Source organism: Drosophila eugracilis, unplaced genomic scaffold (genome assembly GCF_018153835.1).
Source record: "Drosophila eugracilis isolate 14026-0451.02 unplaced genomic scaffold, ASM1815383v1 contig_513, whole genome shotgun sequence".
Lineage (NCBI taxonomy): Eukaryota > Metazoa > Arthropoda > Insecta > Diptera > Drosophilidae > Drosophila > Drosophila eugracilis.
Window position 1 is genome coordinate 842,347 of NW_024573387.1, and position 14,196 is coordinate 856,542.

At 40.5% G+C, this 14,196-nt stretch overlaps 1 protein-coding gene across 1 annotated transcript in view; it reads right to left on the reverse strand.

Moving 5' to 3' along the window:
• LOC108114851 overlaps nucleotides 1-14,196 on the reverse strand; it is a 44,215-nt gene that overhangs the window by 11,437 nt on the left and 18,582 nt on the right. The window contains exon 3 of the mRNA XM_017225997.2: nucleotides 2,487-2,532. The gene's annotated coding sequence lies outside the window, so the exon portion shown is untranslated. The remainder of the gene's footprint in view (nucleotides 1-2,486; nucleotides 2,533-14,196) is intronic.

Here is a 14,196-nt window from a genome sequence, read left to right on the forward strand (position 1 = left end):
ATTTATGTTTTCCCTGAGTGACCAGCTATATGGAAATCTAATGCTACTTTTTTAAGTCATTTGGTATTCACTTTTATTGCATATTTCTGCCCTGCCTCGAAAGGTTATGCAAATCAAGATGTCATTCGTTTGCTTTGAAAAGCGCTTGAAAAGCGGTACCTGCATATTAAAAATGTCATCGGGAAGTTGAATACGAGAATTAGTTCATCTTGGAGAAAGGGAAATTTAGTCATCTACCTGGGGATTCGCCTTCAAGGACACGTGCAAGGTCAGTTGGGGGTGGGTGGTTGGCTCACTGGCAGGTTGCAGAATCGTTAGGCAGATAAAGAGCCATGAAAAATAGTCGAGCACGAGCCAACACGGAAACAAATAAAAATCAACAGGATTAAATATGCAGCTCTACGTGGCCCTGTCTTTTTCTATGCTCTCTCTGCCAGGGCTATAGCCTTGTGCACCGCCTTGAATGTGGAGTCTGCGGCCAATCTGTTACATTTTGTCATGGCTTCCATGCAGCCCATCCCCCCGTAGCCCATTCCCACCAAAAAACCCAGCCTCTTCCCCCTCTCATCTCGAGTGTCCTTCGCACGTTTTACCTTCAGCTGGGACACTGGGCCGTAAATGCGACTGCCTCTGCTGTTTTTACACTCTCTGAAGTGGATTCAACAAGTTTGAGTGTGCGAGGTCGAGATTCGACTCGAAAATACCTTGTATTTAACACCTAACAGGTATCATTTGTACTCATCAAAGGGAACTCCTAAGAAATATTAACACTTATGTAAGCTTAAAGAAAATTTCATTAAATGTTAAAAATGCTTAAAATAAAATATTTCTAAATTTTCTTTTTAGGAATTTCTTATAATGGATTAAACTTTTAAGACTCCAATAATTTTTTTGTATCTTTGTTACCCTATTAAGAAGCAATATCTTGTCCTGTCCAAAATTCCTATGGTTTTTACATAGTACATCAAGTGCTTTTAGGTTTTCCCGCGGACATCTGCCTCTTCTCGGGCAGATTTAAAAATTTATTTGCCACGTTTGTGTCGGAAGCGGATGGTGCGAGTTTCGCGCCACCAGACACCAAATGAGTTGGCACGGCCTCCACCGTGTCGTTTCCATTCTAAGTAAGCCAGATTGGGTGGTAAGAAGGAGCTCGTTTCAGCTCTAGAATCCCATGAAAAATTTAAACTTTTACAATTAAAGAGAGGAACGAATGGATGGGAACTTCGGGCAGCTGCAACATGTGGTCCTTCAGCTCTTGGCTTTGGATTGGCAGCGTTTCCTGCGCATTAATTCAATTTTATCCACATGCTACACATTTCGAAATCGAAAATAGAACGTTTGCTAGCTGCTCGACTTGCATAATTCAAACGTTTTGCCCATCCCTCTGTACATTTGGCCCCCACGTTTTGCTAACCAAATTGAAACCAATGTTCGCCACGTGGCAAGGTTGAAAGACCAAGACCCAAAAACGTAACAGTTTTGCACTCTGCTGTGCTACATAAGTGAATTATCCGATCTGCGCTTTTACTTGCGTACCACATGACGTATGAGTGATAAAAAGAGGGGAACGAAAAGCAAATTGCATTTGCTGAATGGCAACATTGGGTAAATTGAAAATGTTGCTACCCAGAGAAAGTTCGTTAAATGAGTCCAATGTAGGAGTTAGGTTGGCAATTATTAATAAATAATTGAACAAAGGAAGGGGAAATATTTTGAAACTTTACCTAAATTAATTAAATCAATATTGGCTTAGAAGCCCTTAGGCCAATTCCTTTGCCATAAGTTTACCCTTGTCTCTGTCATGCCAATCAATTCAGGCATCCTTCAGTGGTCATTGAAAATTTCCCAATCAGATTTCCTGACCATCACTTGGTCACTTGGATGCACAATGCTCCGGCAATTACCTGGACATTCGAAGCGTATGACGAGAGGCAATCCCTATATCGAAAATTCCATTGTTTAGTTTCCATTTGTCCTATTACGTCAAGGACATTGCTCAATCTTTGCCGCAGGCCACAAAAGACCAGAGATGATAGTAGGACAATGCATAAAGCTCATCATTTAATGTCATTTTGCCACAATGCAAGGATTAGGACAACCTTTTTGAGCCTTCTGAGCTTCCTTAAATCCGTACATGCTAAGCAGTAATTGTTTTAAATTCATTTTGGGCGGCGGCCTTGGGGGTGTTTAGAGCTGTGGGCGCGGTTACGGGCAATTTAACACCTTGGCTGCGCATTAATTTAACGGAAAACCAAACCACAGCGGCAACCATTTCGAATATCAATCATACGGCCCGTTGGCCAACTGCAGAAATCGTTCAACATGGCTGAACTCTGACCTGCCAGCCTGTGGCTTATTCCCGGTTTTACCCATCCGCATCCCGCATCCCGCATCGCCATCCCATTTCCGACCCTGATGCTGACAGCATAATTTACAGTTTTCAGCGGATTAATCGGAAAATGTGCAAAATGCTCTCGGCTACTTACAATTTCAATTTACTTTCAGTTAGTCCTCGCCAAGGGAGTGAGAGTCCTGCAAGCAGACGAACCAGAATTTACATAAATTTAATAAAAAACGAATTAAATTGTGTCAAACCCCGGCCCTGCGGGCTGATGTCAGAAAATATCGTCAAAGGCATTGTCAAAAGTGTATATATACGAGTATATAGCTTAATGAAAATGTGGGTTAACAATACTGAAACTGAGAGAACGTGAAACGTCTGAAATGTGCTATTATGGGAGGAAAAGTGCTTAAATAGTTGGCAAAAATTTAAATCAAATAAGTTTCCCAAGCGGAAGGTTGCCTCAGCTGTAGTTGTTCCAACATCAATTGCAGCTACACCCATTTCCGGAAAAATCAGCTAAGCTCCTGCGGAAGCAGGATAGTTGTCGTAGTCACAGAGGTCGGACTTTGCACAAATATTAGTTATGTTTGTGGTTGGCCAGGAAACGCACCTTTTTAGCCAAGTTGCCACAAAAGAACACACTCTGGCCATAAATCACAAAACCCACACTGCTTTGGCCAGGACTTTGCTTTGGCTTTGGCTTTCGGCATTGTTGTGACAGCTGGTTTTTCCTCTACAGCAGGAGCCCGCCCTTCAACACCTTCCTGGTGTCCTTTCCCTGGATCCTGGCAAAAATCCAGCCATGCAAATTATATTTAGCCTTTTGTGTGAATGCATTGAATCGCAGAAGACTAGCATATATTTTTGATTGTCCGCCTCTCGGACCATTTGACTTGATTATTTTATTTAGATTGCCGTCCTTTGTTTTGCGGGCACTGTTTAGTATTCTGAGCCAAAAAGAATATGCTCTCTGGTTTCGCTTAGGCGTGTATAAGGCTTTACTAGCAAATTATTCCTAGCACTTTGTTGATTTAATCTGAATATTTTCCCAGACTGGCAAAACAAAAGCCGCTTTTAGTCTTGAACTCGACTAAAACGCCAGAAGGCTTATGAAGGAGCAGACAGGATGCTATGATTTATTCCAAGGCTCCCCAAAGAGTTGAGCTGGGAAAAGGCTGTGATTTATAGAAGCGAGACCCCGAGGCGTCTGCTTACACAATCCAAATATTACCAGGACAACAAATGAATGTCAATAAAGCCAATTCTGCGGTCTAATCATATTTGAAACAGGATACGTATAACAAACTAAACAATCAGGATGCAGTCAGCTTCCTCAGCCCCAGCGGTTATTCAAGACTTTGTCGTCTTACGACTGACAAATTGCACAACATTGCCACGCCGCTAGTGTTCGTTTTTGGGGGAGGATGGGATGTATGGGATTGGCTAAAGCAATTTCGTTAGCCACTTGTCTTCTTCGAGGGACTCGAGGACTTGCCCAAAAGTTTTGTGTCTTTTGTTGATTCGGCTTGTGGGACAAGTTTTTGTTACGCTCCCGGACTAAAGGCATGCAAATGCAAATGCAATGTGGGGGAAATGGCGACAGGACGAGGGACGTGATAAATATCGAGAACAAAAAGCCACCGAACTCGTAAGAGTGCCATCGACCGAATGCACACTTTATTGTGCAACACTATTCCCCTTTCTTTTCAATTTCACTCTTTCTGTCACCCTTTCCGAGATTTTCAACCAGATGAAAGGAGGGTTGCATGATTGCAGGTCCAAGAGGGTGAATCGAATGACCTAAAGAGCTCGTTTCTTGTATAGCTCTCTGATTAAAAATTGTATTTAAATACCAATGAAAGAAGCAATTAAAGTATCTTAAGTCTTCTCATCTTTTTTATATATTTAGTTCAAGCTTTAATATAGTATAATATCTCAAGTAAGGTATTTTGTATTCCATGGCTCACTCGTTGCTTTCCCTAGATTGGAAACAAAAGACGAGCCAGCAAGGACAGTGCCAGCCTGCGGGCTTTCGAGGGTTAACGCTGATGAAGCGAGGCTGTTGCATTGATGCATTGACTAAGAAGGCATTGGGGTGGCGGTCGTTTGAATGGCAAGGTCATCCCAGAAGCCCCACAAAACCCCCAATGCGAAAGTAAAACAAAGTAATGGAAATACCACAACACAAGCTGCATAACAAAATAGGTAATGTGTAGAACAAATAATTCGGGACAGCCCCAAAACAAACCTTCTAACAACACGGCGTATACACAACGTGTTTTATGTTTCTGTTTTTCCGCCCCCAAATCTATTCGACAATTGAAGGCAAATAAGTCAGTCTCCTACTCCTAATTCCGCGAAGAAAACTTTTCCAGACATCCAAGGAAAAAGTCTATTATAATGCCTAAACGATCTTATTTATTGTTGGAATACATTTTATTTTTTGAAAGTTTCCGCTTAAGCATATAACACAATTCTCAGAGGAAAATAACTAAAGAAAATATTTGTTTTTCCTCTCCTTATTCTGAGAAATAAAATGAATGCGCCCATTAGGTTGTGCAAACAAGCAGGTAGAGAAGTGGAAAAAATGCTCAACTTTTGGTATGTGTAACAATTTTGTCTGCCTGTCGTGTGAATTGAGATGGCAAACAGTGGCCACCATTGTTCGCATAAATTATGCACTTGTCATTCTCATGGTATAGATTCCAGGTCTCGCTGCTTGGTGTTGTTTGCCAATGTTTTGTTTCTTTTGGCTGTGTGAACTGTGGATGCTCATCTGGGAAAACTTTGCCAAAAACTTACCTAACTATGGGTATTTGGGAGGGTTGCTTTTGAGACATACTATCCTGGTACTTGCTGTACTTTATATATTTTGCATTACTTTTTATGACACTATATATAAACTATTGTCTACCCTACTACCCTACTTTACTATCAGCAGTTTCAGCATACGCATTATATGCAAAATTTAAAAGTTACAAAGTTTCGATGTCATACTTTTTCTCAGGGAAAAAACTGCCACAAAGGCTGAAAGTTTTCTTTGATGCAGTTTTTAATTTATTTCGGGAGAGCATACAATTTTTAATATATTCCCCCTTTAATACTCTTCCATAAAATACCCATTTTATCACGGTAAACTTTCCCATCTCGGGCCAATTAAAGCGCCTCTGCTGCTCTGGTCATCATCATCATCATCATCATTTTCATTAAGCAACAACTATTCGGTGATTTTACGGTGTGCATGGCAGGACCCCACGAAACCTATTAACAAGGCTGACCAACAAGCTTCACTTACAAGGACTCAAAAAAAAGGAGAGTGTGAGAGAGAGGCAGAGAGGCAGAGGAAGGACGTGGAATGCGGGGAACAGGAATTCCTGTGTAGCAATCAGCAGATTGTGTGACAGTCTGCCATTCATTTCCCTATTTATTCAACAAGTTCCGCTGCTGGGGCCCCAAAACTAAGGACAGGATTCGTCCTGACAGACCAAGGACTTGTAGCTGGGGCCGGAGTCCTGCGGCTGTTTTATACGCTTATAATCACATATTTCAGCTTTCTCTTACTCTCTCTCTCTCTCGGAGTTTGGGGCATCGATTTGTTTGGCATTTGTAGGAATGCCTCAAGGATACGCCAGGCGACTTGTGATCCCTTATTTTAGTGGCATTTATTTGAGTCACACGTTATTCACGAGTCTGTGTGCGGCTAGCGGAGGTCCCGTAGAAGTCCTGTGAGCCCGTAAGTGCGTGTTTATTTGCTAAGGAAGGCCCTTACTGGGCCAGTGTGTGTGTGTGCTTTTGGGTCTGGCTTAAAGGTATTTGCCGTTGCGGCACGTTATCGAAGGCTTGCAGACCATGGAATTCCTGGCATCCTCGTAATTGGGGCAAGGGTTTTCGGCAACTTGTGTGTGTTGGTGTGCTGATGGCAGTGTGTGTGTGTGTGTGTGTGCCGGTGTGTATATGACAAACTCATTTCATATTTATTAAATTTGCTGCGCTCGGGTTTTATTTTCATCTGGCACGTACCGAAAGTAAAATAAACATCGTGCCAAGTGTGGCTTTGTGTTTTTTCTACTTATTTTTGATACACTTCCTGGCAGCGCGTAAGAATTTTCCTTGCAATCGTAAGAAGTACTTTTCCACCTCGGCATTGTTTTAATTTAGAGGAAAATTCGTATTCCAGAGGCAGAGAGGGGAACCGTCATATTTTTACATGTTCTGTAACTTTATAGCCAGTGGATTCCCCTTGGCCTTAACTTCGCCTCTCTGCCTTCTTCTGCGGCTTAAAATGCATGAATATGTAAAGTGCGGCCATAACTTCGTGCCACGCCCACCACAGTGGAAACTATGTAATTAAAAAGTTTAGCAAAGAGATTGCCGAGCCAAAAAAAAAAACAAAATAAAAAAATGAGAGGGAAATATCTGGTTTGCATATTTCTGCGTCAGCCAGAAATAATAATTAAAAACAAACCAAGAGAGCGGTTGGCCAGGAATAACGACTGTTATTAAACCAATTTATTGTTGGTTCACATTGGTTTATTTCCCACCCGGGGCTGTTAGCCAAATGCGTAAGCCAAAAGAGACAAACAAGCGGCCGGAGTCTGTTAATTTGATTCAATCGATTCGAGCACATAAATAGTTTTCAATATGAATATGAATTGAATTGTTTTGTGAATTGCTAAATGGCTCAATGAGTGGCTTCTTCCCAGGCAGATCAAGTCGCAGACGCAGTTCTGGTCTTGGCTTTTGCCTCTTTTTTTGAGTTTTGGTCTTGGCCGCCTGTGAACTTTGCGGCCAGCTTATTGTTGTTGGTTTTTAGGGGGGCAGCTGCTTTGGCTTATTATTTTGGTTGTTTTGCGGTCAGTTCATTCAACTCGCAATTGCTTCTCCTCTTTTCTTCTTTTTCCTTTTGGTCAGAACGAGACTAGACTGGGCTTACAAAAGAGCAGTTTTCGGGAAAAGCAGCCTTTTCATCGTTTCGTAAACCCATTCATTGTTTTTTATGCAATATTTGCTTAAAGTTACAAAAGCTTTTTCAATTTATTGCGTATCAACAGGCCGGCTGGCCATAAATCAAACTTTTGTAACATTTCCGCTATATTTTGCCATAAAGAATATTCTTGGTAAATGTGTCAACAGGGTTTATACTAGCAGGAAATATTTGCATTCGAATAAACACTAAAGCTGAAGCTCGGGCCAAAAACCAAACCAGTGGAACGCATCCAACCAGAACCCAAAAACCGATTCCAAACCAGAAGCAGAACGAGATCGAGAGAAAAAAAGCGGGCCAAAACAAGTGCAACAGGCAGAAGCCGGCAAATCGGGCCAAAAGCAGCAACAGCTGCTTTTCTTGGCTCTTATATGCTGGCCGTTTGTTTGTTGTCAGTCTGACAAGAAAAAGCGTAAGAATAACAACCGGCAACAAGCACAACAAACCAAACAAACTCACTCAGACTCGTTGCACTCAACTGAGGTTTTCTCCTTCGAAAATCGCTGGCTTCCTCAGTGCGTAATCTCTCTTTTCTACACTAGAAAAATTAGATATTGGTTATATTTATAGCCGCAAATTATTGGTTCCTAAATTAATTGTTGGTTTTTAAGATATCTTTGATGTTTTTTACGCTTAAGAAAGTTTGCTAAATGGAGCTTAAACTTTTGACTGCTTAAATGTATAATTTTTGTGGCTAATTAGACATGTCGTAAAAATCTGTTAATAACCTGGTTGGAAAGTAGACGCTTTTTCTTGTGAATAATAAATATATTTTAATAAGCTGTTCCAGAAGAAATGTGTTAATTTTTAAGCTAAGAAATTTGATTATATTCCTAAAGTTTAAACTTGTTTTTAGCTAAGTTTACAATGGATAAGTTAAAGTTTTGCAGACACGACTCATCCAATTGCCATAAAACCAAGTCCCGCTTTTTAATTTCTTGATAATAATTTACACTACACATAAGAAGTATCTTTATTACTTTTACTCAAGGCATAATAAAAGCTCTCTACGACGTTTAATAATTATAAATAATTGTTCGTAAAGTGTTTACCTTAACTCCTTTTTGTTTACAACTTCTGTTGGCGTTTAAACAATTGTTCTAAAAATATAAATGTTGACTCTCTTTCTTATTTTTAGCTTATTTTTAAGTACATTTCTCCACTGTTGGCAACTTCTGTGGCTGTTGCGCAACAAGTTGGCTGTTGGTGCTGAATATTTTTTTAAGGCCAAGTCCAAAAAGTCAAGCGACATGAAGCCAACGGTTTCTTCTGCTGGTTATTGTTGTTCAACCACTTGGCTTCTAATGCAGTCGAAAGGAAATGGGGGCAACCAATAACAACCGGCTGGGAGTGCAAAGAGGTAGTAACAGGTGCTACGATAGGTGATTCCACGGGGGAGGAGTGTTGGTAAAAGAGGCACAGGGCTTGGTTGGCAAAGACAGACCCGCACATCGAAATGACAGAACAACAAAGTCACTCCCAGACAGACAGCCGAACAAACAACTATTGCGGAAGTGAGACTCCACTTATATGGGGCATTACCCGAGTCAAAAGTGCAACCAGATTACATTTTACAGCTAAAGGGGGGGCTGTAGATGGTGCACGGGGGGATCCAAAGTTTATTACGGATGCGTGAGTCGCTCTGTGCACAATAATCTGAGCTTAACTTGGCGAATGCAAAGAGGTTTTGAGTGCTTTGTTCTGCCGTGCAATGTGTCGCCTTGAAACGGAAGTTAGAATCTGACATAATGCGATTGTCAATAGGCGACATGAGCATGAAACTGACAAGGCTACTCAGGTACTGGTGTTTTATGAAATCAAAAATAAATAAATATTCACAGCTATGTTAGTTGGCAAAATAATATAACACGAAGATGATTTTAAGCTAGTTAAAATGATAATAATGCATAATAAGTGTAAGCCAATAAGCACATTAAATAACAAAATACAACATGTTGATTGAGTCATAAGGTCTTAATACTTTTAGAATGTCTTAATCTGGCAACGGTTTTCCAATTTGTTCCCCTTTTTCGCCACAAAAAAAAATCGTTTCCAGAATCAACAGGGAACGACAGAAGTTGGCAGTAACCGTTCGTAAAGCGGCTTATTTGCCACATTTGTGTCGGGTACTGATCCTCTTCCCCCTCAGACTTTTTCGGCCGTTTTGCTCGACATGTCAGCAAATTTGCTTGCTGATTAGAGCGGCCAGATTGGCACTTGGTTTTTGGTGGGGTTTTCTGCTTTGACAGCCGGGAGTCTCCACAATTACAAGGCACAAATGTGTAGAGCGACTCAGACTGAAACTGAGACTGAGACTGAGACTGATGCACAATCAACAAATACAAGAGTTGACTGCCGCGGCTTGCACAACTTTCTGAGTTTGGAGCGGCGACACGAAGTGTTGCATAATCGAGACCGCTGTGTTGCAGAGACAAAAGTCAGAGCAGCAGTAACAATAAATACTGAAGTACACCCACCAAGCGGCAACCGGTTTAGCGATCTCAAGAGTTGGCCAAATAAAAAATATAACGCAGCCATATAAAAAAAAAGAAAATAAGTTAAGCGCAAACTTCAATTGTGACCAAAACGGCAGCCGCCAGGGGGCGCCACGCACGCATTAGGCCAGCCAAAAAGTTTAACTTAACCCACTGCCCTCGGTTTATTTTTCATTTTTCCGTTTTTCCCAAGCTGCTTTCGCAAACGAACCCAGTGCTCAGCCATAATTATGCCATTTTGATACACTTACCAGGTTATTGGAGTAGACAATTGCAGTGTTGGCTTGTAAACGTAATGGGAAAATGTGGCCTGAATTATACCATGGCTATGATGGAAGGCCTAATAATATGCTAAACTTTAAAAAGACTTTCACATAAGTAATAACTATTAAAGATTACCAAATAATAAATGTGAAATTAACTACTTTCAACAATAATTAAGCAATTTAAAGTTTTAGTTTAAGTAAAAAATAAAAAACTGACTGGTAAGTTTTTTACATTTTCAGTAAGAGAAAAAACTTAAAAATACACCAAAAAATCTTAAAAAGGAAAACATATTTTTAGAGTAACTAAAAGTCGTTATAAATGTTACCAATTCAAAAGGGGAACCTCCGGTTTCTCACGTATCTTGTGCCGTTGTTTAGCGGCACGTTACACTTAACTTTGCCTATAAGCAAAACTCGTTTGGTGCTGCAAGTTTTTGCATTTATTTTTTGTATCTGCCACAGCGTGTGGCAGTGGCGAGTGCGTGAGTTGGTAATCAGCGTAGCAATCCAGGCTACAAGAACCCAGGGGCCGAGTTCTTCCCCTTTTTTTCAGCTGCGGTTTCCCACTTGTGGAAAATGCGAAATGGAAGATGAGTCTGGGACTTCTTCTAGGGCTGCCTGTGGCAGCAACTTTTTCCAACTTTCACAATTTGCGCTAAGTGCGTTTTCTGATTTGTGCGGGCAATGGGACAATGGCTAAAAAGCTGGCTAAATAAAAGTTTCGGCTTGTCGGCGGTTAAATACTTTGGAGTACTCTTAATTAGAAGGACTGATAGAAGACAAAGGCTAAATGGGATCTTTAAACTATATTTGCTGAAGAGCTCTGAGGTCCGAATAGTCAAAGTTTATTTCCCCCTTTAGCAATTTATTTAAAGTTATCAACGTTATTTATTTTTAAAATTATCTTCTTATTTTTCATTAGGGGAAAGTAGTTTTCGTCATAACTCCAATCCCAAAACGTTGAGAAACCAGTCGTTTTAATTACTTAATAGCCTCTTAAGTAGGCAATTTTTCCTTGATATCTCATTGAGAGCAGCCAATCCAAGCACTCTTAACTGCCGAGCATAAAGTAAGGAAAACATGGCTTTGGCCGGCAGGGCAATTAGAACAAGAAGAAAAACTCATTTCATTGGGAAGAGAGCAATTACTTTTTACTATGTTGCAATCGTGGCTATGAGAAGTGCATTAGAAAGGCTTTCGCCACTCTTTTTTCCTTTTCGCCCATTCGGAGCCAGTTTGGCTCTTTTGATGGCCTCGTCAAGAGTTGGAAAAGTAAGCGAACTTCATGCGGTAATTACCAATGAAAATAAAAGTGGAGTGTGTATATAAACAATAATAAAAACCAAAACTTTTTATTGTCGTATCATAATTGGGTTCCCCCACAGTTGGCGTTTTTCCTTTTGGGGTTCATTGTCAACCTCCCACCGTCTTGACTATTATTATTATTATTTCTTTGGGATGGGGCGCATATGTTGTGCCAATGTTTCCGCTTATTAAACTGCCAGCAGTACAAATCATAGCAACAATACAAGAAAGGAAACTTTCAACACTTTCTTGAGCACGCAAGCAACGTCATTAAAACACGCAAGTCACATCAAACAAATATATATATTATATATCAAAATACAATATAAGTAAATAAAACTTTTGACACTCAACTTTTATTATTTGTACTGCAGTTGTCGCTACGTGGGCCTCATTAAAATGAATAAATGGCGGTTGTGGGTGGCAGTTGGAAGTTCCAGATAATTTGCACAATTTGTCAACTGGCCTTTAAGCCGCTTATACAGGGCCAATAGACTTTTTTTGTCTCTTTGGCAATTGCAATTAGTAAATGGCAAATCCGGCGGTCCGTTGCAATATCATTTTGTCGCCATTTTACGTAAGGTATTACGAACTCTGTTACCTTGGTTGTTAATGCTTTACTTTTTGCGGCCCAGTTCCGTTTCATCGTCACCACCACCGCCACCCACACAACAATTTTCGCTCATATTTTTTCCCTGAAAAGTTGGGGACACTTTTGGCCACTTGGCTGGACCGCCTGTCAAGCTGGCCCTTGTCTGAATAATGATTGTTGGACCAGCTGTCATCTGGCGGGGAGGCGGAGTCGAGCTGGAAGGGGGCGTGTCTGACCGGGTGTCCGGTAAAGTTTTTCCTCGTTGACACTTTCATAAATTCTAATTACATATCAAAGCAAGTGTCATTTGCAGGCTCCCCAAGCTGCCATGAAAATTAAATGAGCTATGTATGTTTTGGGTAAACAGCAGAAAGCAGAAAGCAGTCAGGAGACAGGAGACAGCAGACAGCGAAGGAAAAGCAAAGGAAAATATTCAAATATATTATTTAATTTTTCATAATTATCTCTCAGACAAACTGAAAAAACAAAAATTAGCTGGGTTTTGGGCTGTGTGTTTACTCTGCTAATTAAATCCCAACCGGGTCAGAATGCATTGTGATTACGCAAGAAGTTTTTCTGTGTTTCTGGACAGGCTACCTTTTATGGCCAGTCGTCGACCGGTCGATTAACATAATTTTTCTATATTATTCCATTTGATGATTATTACGGCTATTATTATTTTGCCCGAGACGTGCGCACGTCACTGAGTTTGAGTCTTGACCTCGCGTACGAGGTGCCCAGCAAACCGGCTTTTTGCCTCTTGGCCATGGGCTAAAAATGTTTGCCAAAAAAAGAATAAGAAAACAAGTCTAGTCTAGCTGTGTTGTTAGTCTTCTTGATAGCCATTGTTGATGCTTCTAATTTAATAATGTCGAACAGCGTGTTAACGGCCAGAGACAAGACACTCGAATCGCCAGGCCGTGTTATGGGATATCTTAAGAAGCCGCCTGGTCAGCCGAAGTCAAATCTAATTATAGATTTCCCAAAGGCATTCCTTCGATTTAAATCTGTTAGAATCAACACCCAAACACCTAAGTTTACTGAGAATTGTAAACATAAATATTGGCATTTGGGCTTAAAGTCTAAGCTCATTTGGCTTTTTGTTTTTGATTAGGTATTGTTTTTCATTGGAGCTCTTTAAAAATGAAAATAAATGATGTCTCACTTTTAAGGAAATAGCTTCTTTTGATAGTCATTACTCTTAAATGGACAAAGATATTTCCCTATAAAATATTTTTTAACCTTAAATATCTTTTAAAAGTAATTTCTTCTTTAACTAGATAAACTTAATGTTGAGAAATAAGGTATAAAAATGCAAAATAAATAAAACTAACTAACTTTCTTTCTTATATTACTACCACATTTTCATGCTACCAAGATTCATCTAGAAATTAACAAGTTACCACTCCATTGCTCTTCATTCCATCCCCACAATTAGTCAATTAAATGTAAACACTAATTCTCCTTTCACGATGAAAGAACGTCTTTCGCCTGAATTCAATTTGGAATTTCTTTCATAGAGCTTTGCACATTTCCGCTCTGCACGTGTCAATGGAAATAATTTGAATTTACAGCACACAAAGACTAAAAAGGCGGAGAAGGCGGAAAGGCGGAAAAGCAGCCACCCACGCAAAACGCCCACTGAAAACTGAACACTAAATGCCCCCAGCTGGGGCTCATATTTTGTATGTTCGCTAATTTGCAGTTGAATGGCGCTTAAATGCAGCTGCAGACCCAGTAGCCGTGGCAGATGTCATTCTGCATTTGTTGAAAAAGCCAAGGGAAAGCCAAGAGGAAGGCATCCAGGAACACGAAACGTGACGTGACAGTAATTAACATAATAATCCATTTTGTGGCCAAAGAAAGCCAGCGAAAGAACCTCGCCCATAGCCATCCGTTTCCTTTCTACTCTTTTTTGCCTTTTTGTCTTATCTCATGGATTTTGTGGAGTGTCGACTAGAAGAGACTGGGCCTTCATTTTGGGTTAACTAGCTGGGCGTCAGCGGGTTAAGAGCTGCCACAGCTCCATCACGACTCCGTTGTGGCCAGGCACGTTTTAATTTAATGCCTGCAACTTGCACTTGGCCAAATCCAATCCAATAAATTGCCAGCTGTCTATCCCAAGCCTAGCAATTTCAGCCAACCAAAAGAAAAAAGAGAAAAAATTGAGAAGAAAGGAACGATTTCTGACAGCCTCAAAACTCATCCAC